Below are 17181 nucleotides of genomic sequence, written 5' to 3' on the forward strand. Positions count from 1 at the left end.
TCTGTAGAGGCTTGTTGTCCAAATGAAATCCACACCATGGATTAGATAAGAGAATTATCCAGTGGTTAGGCGCAACTTTAATACTTACACATTATTTAGTAAGGCCTGCTGAAACCAAACCACTTCGCTGATGTAAGTTGCAGGTATGATGTGTCTGTATTCAAGAGCTGCTCCATTTATTTGCATTGAGTTATTATTACAGGTCCACCTAGATGCTAATCTGGAGGATCTCATTATAATGCTGAGCACAGCATTATATTCAAAATGGTTGACCTGCTTCCTACAGTGCCTATTTTAATTTTGCCTGAGTCAGGCACTGCTTAATCAGCATTCTAGGTCATCGGAATCATTCTGTCATTAACCTATAATCTATAAGGTTAGGGCAGTGTGACTGGGGATACAAAATATTTGCTCTTCAGAAGCAGAAATTGATAGGCTAAATTAAAAATGAATAGAGATGATGCTGGCCTGAATTTCTTTTTAATTATACAATTGGGAGAGTAGTTTTACTGAAATTATTCTCCCACACTCTCCCTCTTTAAATATTAATAGACTGCAAGTGACTTGTCTGAACTGGACTATTTAAAATAAGGCAACTCAATTTGAAAGAGGAGGCTTTAAAATAATTTTTTTCACCTGCCTCATTATAAGTTGCCTGGTATAGTTCATTCACAGTTCTTGCTAATGTTTCAGTTGCTGCCATGTTTCATTGGTTTGTTTCAACTTTCAAAAAGCACTGCCCCAATTATACAGAGCAAGGTAGCTTTCCATTATCACTTAAACAGATTATCTGGTCATTATCATATTGCTATTTGTGGAAGGTTGCTGTGTGTAAATTGGCTGCCACATTTCTTACATTACAATAGTGACTCCACTTAAAAAGTACTTAATTGGCTGTAAAGTGCTTTAGGATGTCTTGAAGTCATGAAAGGCTCTACATAAATGTGAGCCTTTCTTTAAATTTATTCAGGAGATTCTCCTGTCAAGTCAAAGGATAAATCTCTGTTATGGGTGCACCGATGAGAGTCAAGCCTATTCCTGCACACATATACATGGCTGCACATATTGTATTGAGAGCTAAGTGAGGTGGGTAGAGAAGTTACCTTGCATGACAGGCATTGGTCAGCCAGATCATGCAATCTTATTGCCTCATATTCATTCAAATCGACATGGTAGATGTGACACCATCAGTGTCAGTGGCTGTGCCTCCCCAGGCATTGGGGTTAATATTGCAAGATTTTAAGGCAGCCTTTAGCGGGAGTAACCCCCACAGCGGGATTGGAGGCAGGGTGAGCATAAAATCAGGTGGGATGGTGTTGGGGGTGGGGGGTGTGGGGGATTCCCATCATCATCCCGCCTCCGCCAAAATTTAGTCTGGGGTGGGAAGGCCTATGAACAGCCTTCGTGCCCCACCACCAATTGATGCCCTTAACTGGGTAATGAACACCCAATTAAGGGCCTTTTCCCACCGCAGCCACTATTAGCCATGTGGCTGGTGGTGCCGTCGCCGCATGGAAGGCATTCCATGGAACACCGTATGGGCTGCTACCCAGCTCCAGCCGGGAGGGTGGGGTGTCCCTCATTCAAAGGCACTTAGGCCTGAATGAGGGGCCTGGCATTGGGAAGGGAGGCAGGAGCTGCTGAGGGCCACACCCCATGAGTCTCCTCCCGCCCTGACTCCAGTGATACTCCTTGGTCTCCAGGATGGTCACCTCCAGCAGCAGCCACTGCCTCCACAGTGGAGCTTAGCTGCTGGCCTCTGATTGGCTGGCTGTTCTCCAAGGGCGGGACTTCCAGTGATGGGGTCCTTGATGCTATGGAAGGCCCACCACTGTTCATTTAAGTGCCTGATTGGCACTAAATTCGGTGGGCCTTCCAGAAAAGCGGTGACACGGGGAGCTCAGCGTTGATTTCTCCCGACATCGAGACCCCTGTTGCCAGCATAAAATTGCCCCCAGTGTGTCTTTCTATCATTTCATCTGCTCAGCTATGTTACAAATCCAGATTACCGCTCAGCATAGAAGATGGCTTTGGAAATTCCATGATCAGCAATCAAAGAAGTCCTGTTGTGCTAAATTGAACATGTTGTTTTATGCCTACATATAAATATCTAAGGAGATATATAGCAGCAAGCAAACAATATATGCAGGAGAAAAAGAAAGCAACTGTTTAGAAAGTCTTGTTAATGACTTAACTGCAAGTGAAATTCAACGTCAAAGGTCCTTTTTGGAATTCAATTTTCTAAATGAAATGTGCTCGGAACCTCAAAATAAGTCTCTATTTCCATTGAGTTGCCAGTCACCCTAATATGTGAGCAGCAAAAGACTTTTTAAATTTATATTTTTTGATTAATTGGTCTTTTTATGGTGAAGTGCATCTGTGCTGCAATATAGAACATATAATTTTCATTTTAGTCACCTTAACGCAGAAACTAAAAATCCACAGTGTTGTAAGATAGTTCTGCATCCCTCACGTATACTTCCATGAGTACACCATAATATATCCCAGGTATTTATCCTCTCAATCCTAATGTCAATAGAAACTGCCAAATAATTCTTTCAAGTAGTTGGATAAAGTACAAGTTTCATTTGTGCCACTCTCCCTTGAATTATAATGCACAATATACTACTGTTACCTGGTTTGTAAAACATACACATTGCTTTCAAGCCCTCAACCTCCTCTATGATTGTGTCACAGTTATGGAGAGTGAATTACAATAGTTCTATAAATTGTAGTACTTCAAGAGAAGGCAAACCTATGTTTCAGAGAGGCTATGTTAAAGATGTCTGAATTGCATACACGCTGGGCTGAATTTTATCAGTGCGCCACGCTCTGCGGCAGCGTGCTGTGAAGGCAACGGCCTTCCGACACGTTAATGCCGCCGCACAGCCCCCGCGATATTATGCATGGGGGCTGATTTAAATGGAGAGAGCGGAGCAGCTGCCTTCGGTGATGTAGAGGGTGCGGGCGCAGCATCCCCGGCAATGACGTCCGGTGGCAATACGCAGGCGCTGGCACCATTTTTAAAGGGCTTCAAGCCCTGCAGGATATATTTAAATATTTAAAGGTGCCGGTGACCTCAGAAACATTAATAAATGTTTAATCTAACATTGAATCCTTTATCCCACCATTGAGTCCTAAACACATAACTTGACCTATTCCCCCCAAAAATAAACCTTTTGTAATTCTGAACTTTCCCCCCACCCCGAATTTCAGTATCTTTGACCTTCATCCCCTTCCCACCATCCACACAACCAATAGGAATAGTTTTCCCCGCTCCGTCCCACTCCTGCCCTGATACTTTTATTCCTCCCCCCTCCCTACCAGTGTCTCGCCTCCGGAACTCCAATGGAGTTCCGAAGGCGTGCGAGTTGCGGCCGATTGGCCGTAAAATCGGCGTGGGACAGCTGCCGATGGCAGGTAAGTTCATTGGCATGTTAATGTGGCTAATTTCAATATTTTAATGAAGGCCCCGCCGCTTGGCAGCTGGGGGGTGGGGGTGGGGGTGGGGTGGGTGGGGAGGCCGCACCAAGGCCTCGCCGCCACCGCTAATATCCGGCAGGGCCTTCTCGGCATCATGGGTCGTGGCGGGCCGTTCCCGCTAGCATCGCCAGAACCCACGGCGTCGAGGGGCTGGTAAAATTCAACCCATTGAGTGTGACTCAACATTATTATTGATATCATTTTAATCTGTTTCACCTGATAATTGCTAGTTTACCAGTTTGGATATCATATACAATACTTGTGATTAATTCACAGCACAAATTGAGTTAGCCATACGAGATGGCAAAGGTGATTTCAAAAACAAGTTAACTCTGTTCTAACAAAGGAAAGATTGGAGGTTCTGCAGGTTCATTAAAACGTTTGCAGTGTTCAGTACTATTAAATGTATTGTCGTGAAGAAGCTGATTCAGACTCAAAGTATGGAATCATTGGCCCATCTACTGGTTTCACTGTGTAATGGAACTAGTTTCAGTTTGGAATTTCTATACATGGCACTTTTACTTTGGTGCCTGATGCATTGCTTCGAGTGTCAAACACTTGAATCTTCCTTTCTGTTAATCACTAATTCAAGACAACTATTCTGTAGTGATGCTCGAATATTTATTTTTATCTATGACATGCACTTGACAGAAACAACAATAAAAATATCAGTGGCCAACTTAATGGCATCTGAAACAAGTTAAATATACTGGAGGTGTGGATCTGGTTAGGATGTAATAGGACATGAACTTTTCAGCTTATACGCTGGTAAGATTCGACGGGGAGAGGCCCGCCTCGACCCGCGACATCAAGAACGGCCCGTCACATATTACTGGCAGCGTGGGGACTTTGGTGCAGCCCCCCACCGCCTGGTGGCAGGCCCTTCATCTACATACACAAATTGCCATTAAATATATTCAAAATAACTTACCTGCCATCCCATGCCGATTTTACGGCCTCCGTTCAGCCATCATGCACCTTCGGAACTCTGCACAGAGTTCTGAGATGTGAACCTGATGGGGAGGGCGGGAGTAATAAAATTTTCAGGGTGGGACGGGTGGAGGAGCAAGGAAATCAATTTTTATTGAATGTGGGTTGGTGGGAAGGGGTTGAAGTGCAAATGATTGAAGGTTGGGGGGGGGAAATTTTATTTATTTTTAAAATCAATTGATGGTCATTTCGGACAATGAAATAAGCATTGTGCGGTGGTGGCGGGGGTGTTGGGGAAGGGCCTCCATCACTTAATTTTATATTTAATAAAAATAAATAATGTTTTGCCTTTAAAAATTAAAATTAATTGCAAGGGCTTAAAGCCCTTTAAAAATGGCACCGCCCCTACGCCGTGTCGCCGGGCGCCTTTGCCTGGGAAGCGGAGGCTGCCCCCTTACATCATCGGGGTCAGGCACTCCACCCCCACTATTTAAATGAGCCCCCGTGTGAAATATCGCGGGTGATCCTCGGGGGCCGCTGAATGCAGGCACCCTGCCGAGTTGAAAGGGTGCCGCCGCGGAGCGCAGCACCCGAATAAAATTCAGCCCTATTTCTAGTTCATTTCCTAGTTGGGCAAACACTTTTCTTGTTGACTCATGTAACCTTTCCACCACATTCAGAAGGTAAAAGAAGTGGAAATTTGAATGTACACTAGTATGACCCATGTTACAATGAAAGGGTACAGGCAGCATTGGGGCAGGAAAAAATCTGACACCAGCAGCAGTGCCAGTGCTGGGAAGAGGACATTGAGATGCAGTTGAATCTGATTTTTTGGTTGATTTAAAATGGCACAATTATTTTGGCACATCTATTTGAAACCTAAGTTAAGGCCACTTTAAGAAATTTGTTATAGCATTGTATTTGCAAATCTTGAAATAACCTGAACCTGAGTGGCAAAGACAAGTCGATCGCCCTGAAGGGGAAACTGGGCAGAACTGGCAGCAGGGAAAGCATGCAGCCCCATCCACCTAACCCAAGAACAGAGTCTACCCCCGTGATAATTTAAAACAATGTCTGAACTAAAAGGATTTGAATTAAACAAGATGAATAACGTGCAACGTTGGAAGTTAGTACTTAAATAAACTGAATTATCAGTTTGAATTAGTGACTTTGAATTAAGAGGGACAGTAGTGTCAGTTGTACCGTTAAAACTAAAGAGGGATTTGAAGAATCCAATGCGTTTGCAGGCTAGCATACAGCTCATCGAACAATTGCATCTAACCCCCACTGCTTACGACTATTGGCAGCAACAGCAGATGAACATTTAACTACTTCGTTTGCTGTTTAAATGGAGATATTAGCCTATGTTAAAATAGAAGTAGAGGAATGTCCTACTAAAGTATTTGTCAGTTGATATCACCAACTATACAGGATATATTATGTTTAACAATGGCTTCCTACCTATTTAAGTCTGTGTAAGGCTCGTTTTTCCACCCTATGGACCGTAAATGGGTGTAAAAATTACCACACATTGTAAGTTACTGCAAATAACATAAATAACTAACCTAGGAAGGAAACCTTAGACACAATTCCCTTGTTGTGCCCTACATCTCCAAATAAGGTATCCAATTATACACCAAAGGCAACTGTCTCACCCATTGGCCCTACTAAAAAATAAAAGCTGAGAAGAAATGCGAGAAGCCTAAGAAGAAAATAATCAGTATGAAGTGACAAAGGTCACCAGTATCTCTCGTGACTTGTTACTTTAAATAAACTATTATAATAGGATCATAGAAATTTACAACACAGAAGGAGGCCTTTCGGCCCATTGTAACTAAACTGAGGAGCCATCCAGCATAATCCCACTTTCCAGCTCTTGGTCCATAGCCTTGTAGGTTAGGGCACTTCAGGTGCATATTCAAGTATTTTTTAAATATTATGAGGGTTTCTGCCTCCACCACCCTTTCAGGCTTTGAGTTCCAGATCCCCAGCACCCTCTGAGTGAAAATATTTCCCCTCAAATCCCCTCTAAACCTCCTACCTCTTGCCCTAAATCTATGCCCCCTGGTTATGGACCCCTCAACCAAGGAGAATAGGCCTTTCCTATCTATTCTATCTAGACCCATCATAATTTTATATGCTTCAATTAGGTCTCCCCTAAGCCCTCTCTGTTCCAAAGAAAACAACTCTAGCCTATCTAATCTTTACTCATAACTAAAATTCTCCAATCCAGGCAATGTCCTTGTAAATTTCCTCTGTACCGTCTCTAGTGCAATCACATCTTTCCTATAGTGCAGTGACCAGAACTGCACGGGGTACTCCAGCTGTGGCCTAACTAGTATTTTATACAGTTCCAGCGTAACCTCCCAGCCTTTATATTCTATGCCATGGCTAACAAAGGCAAATATTCCATATGCCTTCTTGACCACCTTATCTATGTGCCCAGACACCTTCTGTTCCTCTACACTTCTCAGTACTCTACCACTTTTTGTGTATTCCCTTGCCTTGATAGCCTTCCCCAAATGCATTACCTCACACTTCTCCGGATTGAACTCCATGTCCCGCTCTTCTGCACACTGGACTAGTTCATTAATATCTTCCTGCAGTCTACAGCTTTCTACTTATCAAGCACTCAGCCAATTTTTGCATTATCTGTAAACTTCCTAATCATTCCCCTTACATTAAAATCCAAATCATTGATATACACCACAAAAAACATGGAACCTAGTACTGAGCCCTGTGGAACCCCACTGGAAACATCTTTCCAGTCACAATGTTTTTTGTTTTTATGTTTTTAAAAACAATTATGTTTTAAAGTTATCTGAAAATAAGCTAATATTTTATTTTGTCTTTTGTTTATTAAATGGTATCGTATCAGATGAGAATAAAAGGAATGCCCTATCTTCCATGTTCCCTTTGTTATATGATAGCTCACCATTTTCTTTCTGTCCTGAATAGTGTCTACCTAGGGTACAGTGACCTCAAATGTGACGACCTTACAACATGTACAAAGCAAGTCGTTTTTGTGTGAACATTTTGTGGATGTTTTGGAAAAATTCGATTTTTTGGCAAAGTGCCTCATTTGGTAAAAATCAGATTGTGGGCACAAAGTTTATATGTGGGCCAATACTTTTTTTCGGGGGGTTTGGGTACAGTGGGGTGGAATGTCAAAATTTTTTTTTGCTGCATTCCAATGCCAATTAGTTGCAGGGAGTGATCCCTGTGCCGAAACAGATTGCTTCAAGATACAATCAAAATTGGGCATCAGGCCTTATCTGAATAATTGGGCCCATGTCGACAGACCCAATTTGGGCCAACTGTTTGCATCCTTCAGGTAAGTGCTGGGAGGGGAAAAACATAGAGGGCGGTTTAACAAACATAGGGCTGAATTTTACTAGCCTTCTGATGTCAGGGGTCGTGGTGGGGGGCCCGGTAAATTCTTCCGGCAGAGGCCCTCTACATCATTGCCGTTCCGCCCCCTCCATTTAAATGATCCCTCGCGCGAAATATCATGGTGGCTCAGCGGTGCTCAAGTCCATCGTGCGCCACGCCTTCTTTCAAGCTTGCCACTGAGAACAGCGGCAAGCTTATAAAATTCAGCCCATAGGCAGTGGCCCTCAGAAGTGCTGTGCAGCACTGTTGTTCCTCCTTGTCTCTTATGATAATGTTTTAAAGAAGAAAACTGTCCCTTTTTGGTGGTGGTTACTTGATTGGCTGCATCTCACTCTTGGAAAAGCTCATCAGAGCAGGCCTGCTCAGGGCAGCCCAATTTCAGACAAGAGGCCATAAACAGGAATTTAGCTCCTCATATTCAAGGGGCCTAACTATTGTTTAAGGTGACAACCGGGATGCCTGAAAAATCACATGATCATATCAGGTGTCCTTCGGGCGTGGGCCATAGCACTGCAAAGTTGCTCTTTTTTGCTCTAATTATGTGGCTAGAAAATTTATCCTTGGACTTCAAGAAAACTGCAAAAACCTCTGTTATGGGGGAAAAAAGTCAGCCTTTGGTCCTTAACTTTGTTCCGTACAGAGAAAAAAATCTCAACAAGCACAGAGCTGGCAGGCTTCTCTGGCTGCTGTCATAGTCAGGATTTGCGCTAAGATATACATTTGTTGACTGCATCCATCTAACATTTTTGTAAAGTTCATTCACCTTGGTGAACTGTTAAGGTGGCCTCAAAATTAGGCACAAACAGCCTGACGAGGGAGAGCTATAGAGAGGGCACCACATCACTGATTTTTTTCAAGTTTCATCAATAAAACAACATGAGCATATTTTGAAGTTTTTAAACAATAAACATTTGACAGAATTAAAATATATTTATACTTGACATTGGCTCCTTTAGTTGATGAGCTTATAATGCAGCTGATACTATTCAAACAGATCATCAGCCAGACATTGATAAAGGGTTTTTAGGGGATATTGAGCATGACTGTTTAAATAACCGATCTGCAGCATACGTTTGCTTCTTTTTTTAAGCAGTTTCGAGTACTCAAGTGGCAAAATGGAGACATTTGCTTCTAATTACCTAAAGGTGTTTGCTAATGTTCTGTGAACTGCAGTAATTTTACAGTGCACACTGATATCAATCAAACAGTGAGCAGTTGCCTCTAAGCGAAACTGCTGGCTAGATGTAATCTGTCCAAAAGAACAATGAATCCATAAAAATAAATTATGGTGCGTATGACAATATGTTGAGCAAATTGTGTGGAAATGAGGACCAATAAAATTACAGGCTACTGATATTTGCACAACTGAACAGTTTTTGACTGAATGACTAAGTTAGAAAAAGATTAGAAAAAAAATCATCCAGGAAGACAACCAAGGGCCTTTTCCAAAAGCTGGGGTCTGTATAAGAGTTGTGTGGCCTGCCTTAATGTCCCAAACAGGGCATGATTCCAGCAGATTAAGTTCGTCCTCGGGCCTCATCGAAATAATCAGGTGGGCTGCAAGTGACAATCAGGTGCCCGGACGCCAGTCACCTGTCAGAAGCTCACAATTGTTTTTGGAGCCAAGGGGAGCACTCCAATTACTTCTGACTCCACTAAAAACACAATTTCTGAGGTTCTACTAAAGAATTGGAAATAGCAGTTCGGGCTTCTGGCTGATGATCACAGTTTCAACTGTGGTAAACTAATTAACCACTCTGATTGGAAAAGAGCACAGAGCCCTCATTTCAATATGCATTTTGGGCTCATTGATTTTAAATTTGCAGCCCCTCTCTCTCTCCCTTTCAATCCTTTGAGCTTTATGCCAGCGGCTCAAACACACGCAGAACTCTGCACACCAGCCTTCAACTCAAACTATCCAATCAACTCTTTTCTAATATTTGAAGTTCAAAGGCCCTCCATCTGTGCACTTTAAACATTTATAATTAAAATTGAAAATATGAGCTGTGCACTGGTCAAATGCATCACTTGCAGTATAACTGCAAAGATATAAGGGGTTGGATTTTAACAAGCACTCGATGTCATAATCCATGGTGATGGATGCCTGAAGATGGCTCTTGATGAGGCCCGTCATGGACTTCGATGCCGGCAAACCCCGCCCGATCCTCCCAGTGGCAGCAAGTCTCCATGGCAGCCCCCCGGGGCTGGGTGCTGGACCACAATGTAATTATGCAAATCAATAAAATTAATAAATTTAAATACACTTACCTCCAATCTTGAGGACCTGCCATGATCTTTGGCACGGCAGCCAGCACTTCTGTGCCTTCAGATCCCCATCCAGAGAAACGCGGCGCCACGCTGGTGGGGAGGGAGGAGGAGGTAAGATTGTCAGTGCGGGAGTGGGGGTAATGGGGTCAAATAAACATAATGGGTGTAGGGGATGGTCTGAAGGGGTGAACTTTAAACTTTGTGCAGTTTGCATGGAGAAGGTCAGATGTAAAAGGTAAGTGTATTTTGGGGGGAAAGGGCAAATAGTTATTGTAAATATTATTGGGGTGGGGTGGGGTGGGAAAGGGGCATAAAACATTTATTTATTTAATTTTGGGGGCTCTTTCTTTAAAAATGTAAATATGCTGGAAGGGCTGACTATCCTTTAAAAATGGCACCAGCGCCTGCACACAGGCAGCTGACGCCATTTCTGGGGACAGACAGCGCACCCCCTGCACGTGATTGGGGGGGGCAGTGGGCCCCGGCTATTGAAATGATCTGCCACGCTTAAGATCATGGCGGCTCTTTGGTTTGCGGCCCACATGGGTGGGCTGCCATTTTCTGCACTCATTGCCGAGATTGGCAAATGGCTCTTAAGGTGTGAAACTACATGCTCAAGGTGATAACGCTCCCAATATTAAGTCTTGAATTAACTTTGATTTGATTACAATTATACTGCCATTCCTACTTCAAGGCAATGCTCAAACCTCTTCAAAGTAACAGAAAACATGCCAAATAAATCCAATATTATTAAATTAGTTCCATAAAAACAGTGCAGCATATTTTTAAACCATTATCAGAAACTTTTTAAAGTGCATCAAAGCAATAAGAAGTAAATTTACCCAGAAAAAAAGTTTTTCTTTAGCTAATTTCAATTTTGAATTTTGATGATGTCCCAAACAAAAAAACTTGCTTCAGAACTAGTAAAACCAGAGCTACAACATCGGGACATAATGGAGGTAATTAAAGGTTTGTATGGTATCATGCTGGGTCCCCACCTGCCTAGAATGAGGCATATTAATTTTGCCATATGGCCATTAAATTTCAAATTGTTGCTGGGAAGAAGAGAAGGCCTGTTACACGGTCAGCCAGACACTTGGATGGAGGACATTTGCAAACCAATGGAGATTAGAGAGGTTACTTCCCTTATCCACTTAACCGAAAATGGACTTTGATCACCAGGTATTGTGCGTAAGAGGAGACATTCCAGGGTCTGCTACGACAAGAGAATCCACAAACACAGAAGTGGTTAAACCAGTTGGTCACGTGACTAATCTGCTGGCCAACTTGGAAGTTTTGAATTGTGCACAGACAGTTTTTGAACTCAGAGAGACTGTTTGCTCCTGGACTGAGAAGACCTCTTCTGTCTGGTCCCATCTCTTTCTCACAAGCCTCTGGACCCACTGAAGACACATGAACCTCAAGGGAGAAAAGTCTCCTACATCGAACAAGCTTTAAGAAGAATAATGGGCCCCAACAAAAAGCAAGACCTCCTACAATCAAGGATTCTACAGCGAGCTCAAAGAACAGTAACTAAAACCATCTTCAGATATTGCCTCAAACCTTTCCACTTTATTTTCTTCTGCTCTTTTCTTTCTCTATCTGCCTGTGTGTATCGTGTATGCATGCTAGTGTGGGCGCGTCGCGTATCCGTAGGCGGTAACCGAATTAGAGTTTAATAAATTTCAACCTTTCTTCTTGAAACCTAAGAAAACCTGTTTGTGCTGGTTTCTTTGCCTTACAATTGGAAAGCAGTGAACAAGGATTCACTATGGGGGAACTAAAAACACAAGTGTGTTTAAAAATAAACCCTGTTATGGTAAGACCAGGCGAAGGCTGAGAGGGAACCCTAGACCCCTTTCTCACCTGGTTGTAACAATGGAAACAATGTGCTCCCACTCCATTTACCACTGTCATCTGTAAAATCCAGAAAGATATCCGTACAGTAACAATCAAATGTTAATGATTACCCACACAGTTATTTGAAAATTTAAACATCTACCAAAGACTAAAAATAACCGACAAATGATCAACAAAATATATGAAACAACAAAATAGAATTCTATCAAATTGATCCCGAAGAATTGAATAGAAGCCTTAGCATATTACCTATTGCGCTAAAATCAAAAATGGAAAAAAATTAAAAACACATGACATGAAGGGAAATATATCAAGATATATAAAAACCTGTAGTGCAATATTATAAATGCAGATCTTCTGAAAAAAATGCCCAACTTGATGAAACACAAATGGTATTTGGAGCTAAATAACAGCAACTCTAAGCATTCGGCAAAGGTGTGAAGCAAGCAACTGCTAAAAACTGGTAGACATCCATTCACAAGTCAGTCACTGTGTACAAAGCATTTTTCTCAAAGGCTCAACTGAAATCTGTAATTTATGCAGTGGAGACACATGGGCTAGAGTGACTGCCAATTCATAGTCCATGGGTGAAAAATGCAATCCTGAAAACTACAAATTACTGCTGACAATATCAGCCAACAAATGATTAGTACAATGTGCATGACATTCCTCTGTCTGCTATGTTTGTGGAGATGTTAACACATTTAAAAACAATCCATAAAGTAACTGAGAAAGTAATGTCATATGAATGTGTCAAACATTTATCCTCTAATATCAAGAACAGCAGTTTTCTTGGCTGTAGATTTAAAAGCTTAATAACCTGTCGAGGATTATTTGCAGTAACCCCAGAGGGAGAAGCATTTTAAAACCTAGAGTTTAAAGCATGTCAAATCTGTAAGCAGATTGATTTAATACTTACAAGACAAGCACAGATTAATGCAGTTCTCCCTCGGAATTAATGTGTAAAATCCTGTTGTAGGAAGATTTGGGAACTAGGTCATAGAAGGTAACAGAATCTTACACATTCTTCTGATTGTACTGGTCTAAACCAAAAATACAAAAGGAATTTTCCCTTTGAAGATAGGCTTCATTTAATTTTCCTAATTGTTTGTATCAAGCTGCATTCAATGTACATACACATATACACAGACACAATGACATCATGGGAAAACAGATGTGCCAAGACACTGGGCTGAATTTTATCAGCGCACCTTTTTACTGGCAGCCTTCCAACACGGAGGTGTCGCCACACAGTCACCATGATATGACATGCAGGGGCTCATTTAAATGGAGGAGGCAGAGCGGCCGAACCGAATAACGTAGACGGGGTGGCCACTGCGTCCCCGACAATGGCGTCTGGCGCCACCGCGCAGGCGCAGTGCCATTTTTAAAGGGCTTCAAGCCCTTCGAGTAAATTTAAATGTTAAAAGCGCTGTAACAAAATGTTTATTTCAAATAAAAATTTAAACATGGAAGCCCTTTCCCAACCCCCACAATGGTGTTTTTATTGTCTGATGTGTTTGGAATGAATGTTTGTGCCAGCATGGCCTTTCACCCCCAACCTCACCACATTAGCCCTTCACCTTCCCAATGGCCAACGATTATTTTTTTCCCCGCTCTCCCACCTCCGGTCCTGATAATTTTGTTCCTACCCGCTCCCCACCAGTGTCTCGCCTCAAAACTCCAACAGAGTTCCAAAGGTGAACGAGTTGCAGCCGGTTGGCCAAAAAATCGGCGTGGGACGGCTGCTGTCGGCACGTAAGTTCATCTGCATTTTATTATCCTCATTCTAATATTTTAATGAAGGCCCTGCCACTTGGCGGCAATGGGGCCACACCGAGGCCTCGCCGCCACCGTTAATATCTGGCGAGGCCTTCTCGATGCCATGGGTCGTGGCGGGCATTTTACAGGCCTCCCCGCCATGGCCCACGGCGTCAAGGAGCTGGTAAAATTCAACCCACGCTTTTTGACACTCTGTTCACCAGATCAATATGTAGACGTAAATTTTTCAGTTCTACATAAACTATAACTGAATTGTAAATTAAATGAAAATGCCTGTGATTAGCCAACTGTCCCTATAAAGGTGGAAGCTTAACACTGAAACCCTAAGGGTAAGATACAGATATAAAATAGTTAGAATAAAATAGAAGCAGCAGCACTGAAAATCCTTCTGTTAGGAGGAAGGTACACTTAAATGATGATGACTTGACATTCTCAGCAGCAGCTGTCTAATATAGGGACAGACTGGCACAGATTAATGCTGTTCTCCCCAGGAGTAAATGTGCAAAATTCCGCACAAAGAAGGTTTAAGAATGAGGTGATGGGATTTAACAGAATCTTGCACATTCTTCACATCATGCTGATCTAAACAAGGAACACAAAAGAAAGTTTTCCCCCTGAAAATTGGCTTTAGTAGTGGTTTGTATCAACATACATTCAATGTCATGCATTGAAGCCTCAAAATATCAGTAGCTTCCAAAACATAGGATGATGTTGTCTGCAGGCTGAATGTGAAAGGGGAGCAAGCATTTGTAAATGCAATTAACTGAAAGGCATTTGAAGACAAAAATAAAATTTGTCTGTATCAAACGATGGCTGACATAAACTGATGGGACAGGTGGTTGAAGAGAGGCTGAAGGAGCAAAAGGTCAGATGTTTTTTGGTTATCACAGCTATTTGATACTTCTGAATTCCCAAATGCTAGCTAAGTAAGCGTAAGCTGGAATATTTTGGGTACTTTATCAGCAGAAATAAAAATAAACCAAATCCAGATAAATTAAGGGAAATTCCAGTCCTCAGGAACATTGCTGAATTATGATTTTTTTTGTTGAGAACTTCCAGGACAACTCCCTCTCAAAAGTATACCACTGAGTCTGTTGTGCCAGTGAGACAAGAGATAACTGTGGATGGTGATGGCCTGGGACATTGTCAAAGTATGATTCGGTGAGTATGACTATGTCAGGCTGTTGCTTGACTAGTCTGTGGGACAGCTGTCCCAACTTTGGCACAAGCCCCCAGATGTTAGTAAGGAGGACTTTGCAGGGGCAACAGGGCTGGATTTGCTGCTGTCATTTCCGGTGCCGAGGTCGATGTCAGGTGATCTGTCCAGTTTCATTCCTTATCAACTTTGTAGTGGTAAGATACAACTGAGTGGCTCGCTAGGCCATTTCAGAGGTCAGTTAAGAGTCAGCCACATTGCTGTGGATCTGGAGTCACATATAGGCCAGGTAGGGACAGCAAATTTCTTTCCCTAAAGGACGTTAGTGAACCAGATGGGTTTTTACAACAATGGTCATCATTAGACTAGCTTTTTAATTCCAGATTTATTAATTGAATTCAAATTCCACCTTCTGCTGTTGTGGGCTTTGATCTCGTGTTACTAGAGCAATACCCTGGGTTTCTGGGTTCCTAGTCCAGTGACAATACCACTGTGCCACCGTCTCCCTCAGGTTTTGGGGATGATCAAGTACTTGAACAAGTTTCTGATGGATCTACTACCTGTACCATCTGTGAGTCCCTTACTGTTCTTGTATTTATCCATTGTCAATGTCTGTTACATGTACCATGTATCAATATAGCATCGTCAGGATGCTTTTTGTCTGTTTACAGTAGGTGCCACATTTCCTGCAGTCATGTCCAGCGTACGTTTTATATTGTTATTTTTATGCTGCTAGGGTTATTGTAATGTTTTTACCTTCATATGGTTATTAAATTCTGTTGTGAGTTCAAAATTTATCAATGATTCTGACTCTTGTGATTAGTCGTGGTTTGTTTACTGCAATAGAGAGTGGTATTGAAGATTTGTTGGTACCATTAGTAATTTTAATACAAATGTCTTTTTCTCTTCATGTTTTCATGTATTTTTTGATTTTGTCTTCTCAAAGTAACTGGTACAAAATCCATGTAGACAAGTAGTGGTACTTTGATGATACATGCGCAGCACGTATTGCTTTATAAAACTTATACCATTTGCCATGAGCGATCTGATGTTGTGTCCTTCAAGGGAGAGACAGCAAAAGAATGCTAATCATTTCCTCTTTTTACAGCTTCCAGTCTGGCTGTCTTTCAGAGGGTGATTTCTGGTTATCTTTGATGTTTTCTTTTGAAGTCACAGGAAAGATAACTTTATGCCATTCTCTGGTTATCTTTCTTTGTTTGAAAAACAGCTCTTGAGTGATTGCCTTGCTGTTGTAAGGTCATGTCAGGCAATAATACTTTTCCACTGGCGTTAGATCATCGTGACAGGATAACAAATTATAGACAGCGACGGAGACAACTGTGAGGCTTTTGATATGTTGGGACCACCTGCTTCCATAATCCACCACAGAAAGAAAATCTTGTGGTGCCTGAGGGAATTTGTAAAATTGTTAAATATATGCGATCATTTCTACTTCATGTGTGGTCGAACTGTTCCATCTCTACATTGTAAATTGTGGTCCCATCCCTTACAACATTACACAAAATATGTCAATGTCTAAGATTTAATTTCAGTTAAACCAGGAAGCTTTATATTTCTGATCAAATCGTTCCGATGAATAAAAAACAAGTAATACAATCAAAGTTCATGGCCTGGAACTTCCTGAAAACTTGCTCCGAAACATCGGTGTAAGTATTACATAATGCCATTTTTAGGTGGAAAAGATCGAGGATATTTGGGCGTCAATGGTTTCCGCACATTTTTATGCTATGTTAGAATTTCCTTGTTCTTTTATGCCAATTTTGAAAGAACCCTGCTGTTCAATTACAAACCTCTGCCCCCATGAAAAAGTGCAGCACATGCAAATTTCCTCAACTTACTCCAGTTCTGAACAGTTTAGACCTAAGATTTTAGCTGCAACTGGGCCCAGTAGCATATTGTTAGTGTTTTATGGTGATGGTGTTAAGTGTTTTATTGCACTTCATTGAGACCTACAATACATTCTCTGCATCTTTGAATGTACCTTTGCAGCTTTAGAAGGATTTGCATTAAAAGCTTGGACAATTCTATTTTCTTAAGCATGTTGTGTCTAATGTACAAAAAATATGGCTTGATGGCTTTGAACTATAATATTCATGCAGAAAGAGAAATAAAGAGGGAGCATGGGCCCTAATTGTTTATGCTATGGATTTCCACTTATTCCAGTTTTTATGTTCAGTATATACAAATGAGATTCTCAAGAAAATGTTGACGTGACTGGTTGGCTACACCTTTCAGGGAAGTCTAGCCCCATATGATGCAGGTGACATTTATTGCCGCCCACCCAGTTA

General features: G+C 41.8%; 1 long non-coding RNA gene across 2 annotated transcripts in view; it reads right to left on the reverse strand.

The window, feature by feature from the left end:
• LOC137370134 (uncharacterized) overlaps positions 1 to 17181 on the reverse strand; it is a 73056-nt gene that overhangs the window by 12291 nt on the left and 43584 nt on the right. Inside the window, exon 4 of one of the 2 annotated variants that reach the window (XR_010975085.1) lies at positions 13116 to 16280. The exons of the other annotated variant lie outside the window; for it this stretch is intronic. This is a non-coding gene — a long non-coding RNA (uncharacterized lncRNA). Of the gene's footprint in view, positions 1 to 13115; positions 16281 to 17181 lie in introns of those variants that run through there. 2 annotated transcript variants of the gene reach the window in all.

Source organism: Heterodontus francisci, chromosome 5 (genome assembly GCF_036365525.1).
Source record: "Heterodontus francisci isolate sHetFra1 chromosome 5, sHetFra1.hap1, whole genome shotgun sequence".
In the NCBI taxonomy this organism is placed as follows: Eukaryota; Metazoa; Chordata; class Chondrichthyes; order Heterodontiformes; family Heterodontidae; genus Heterodontus; species Heterodontus francisci.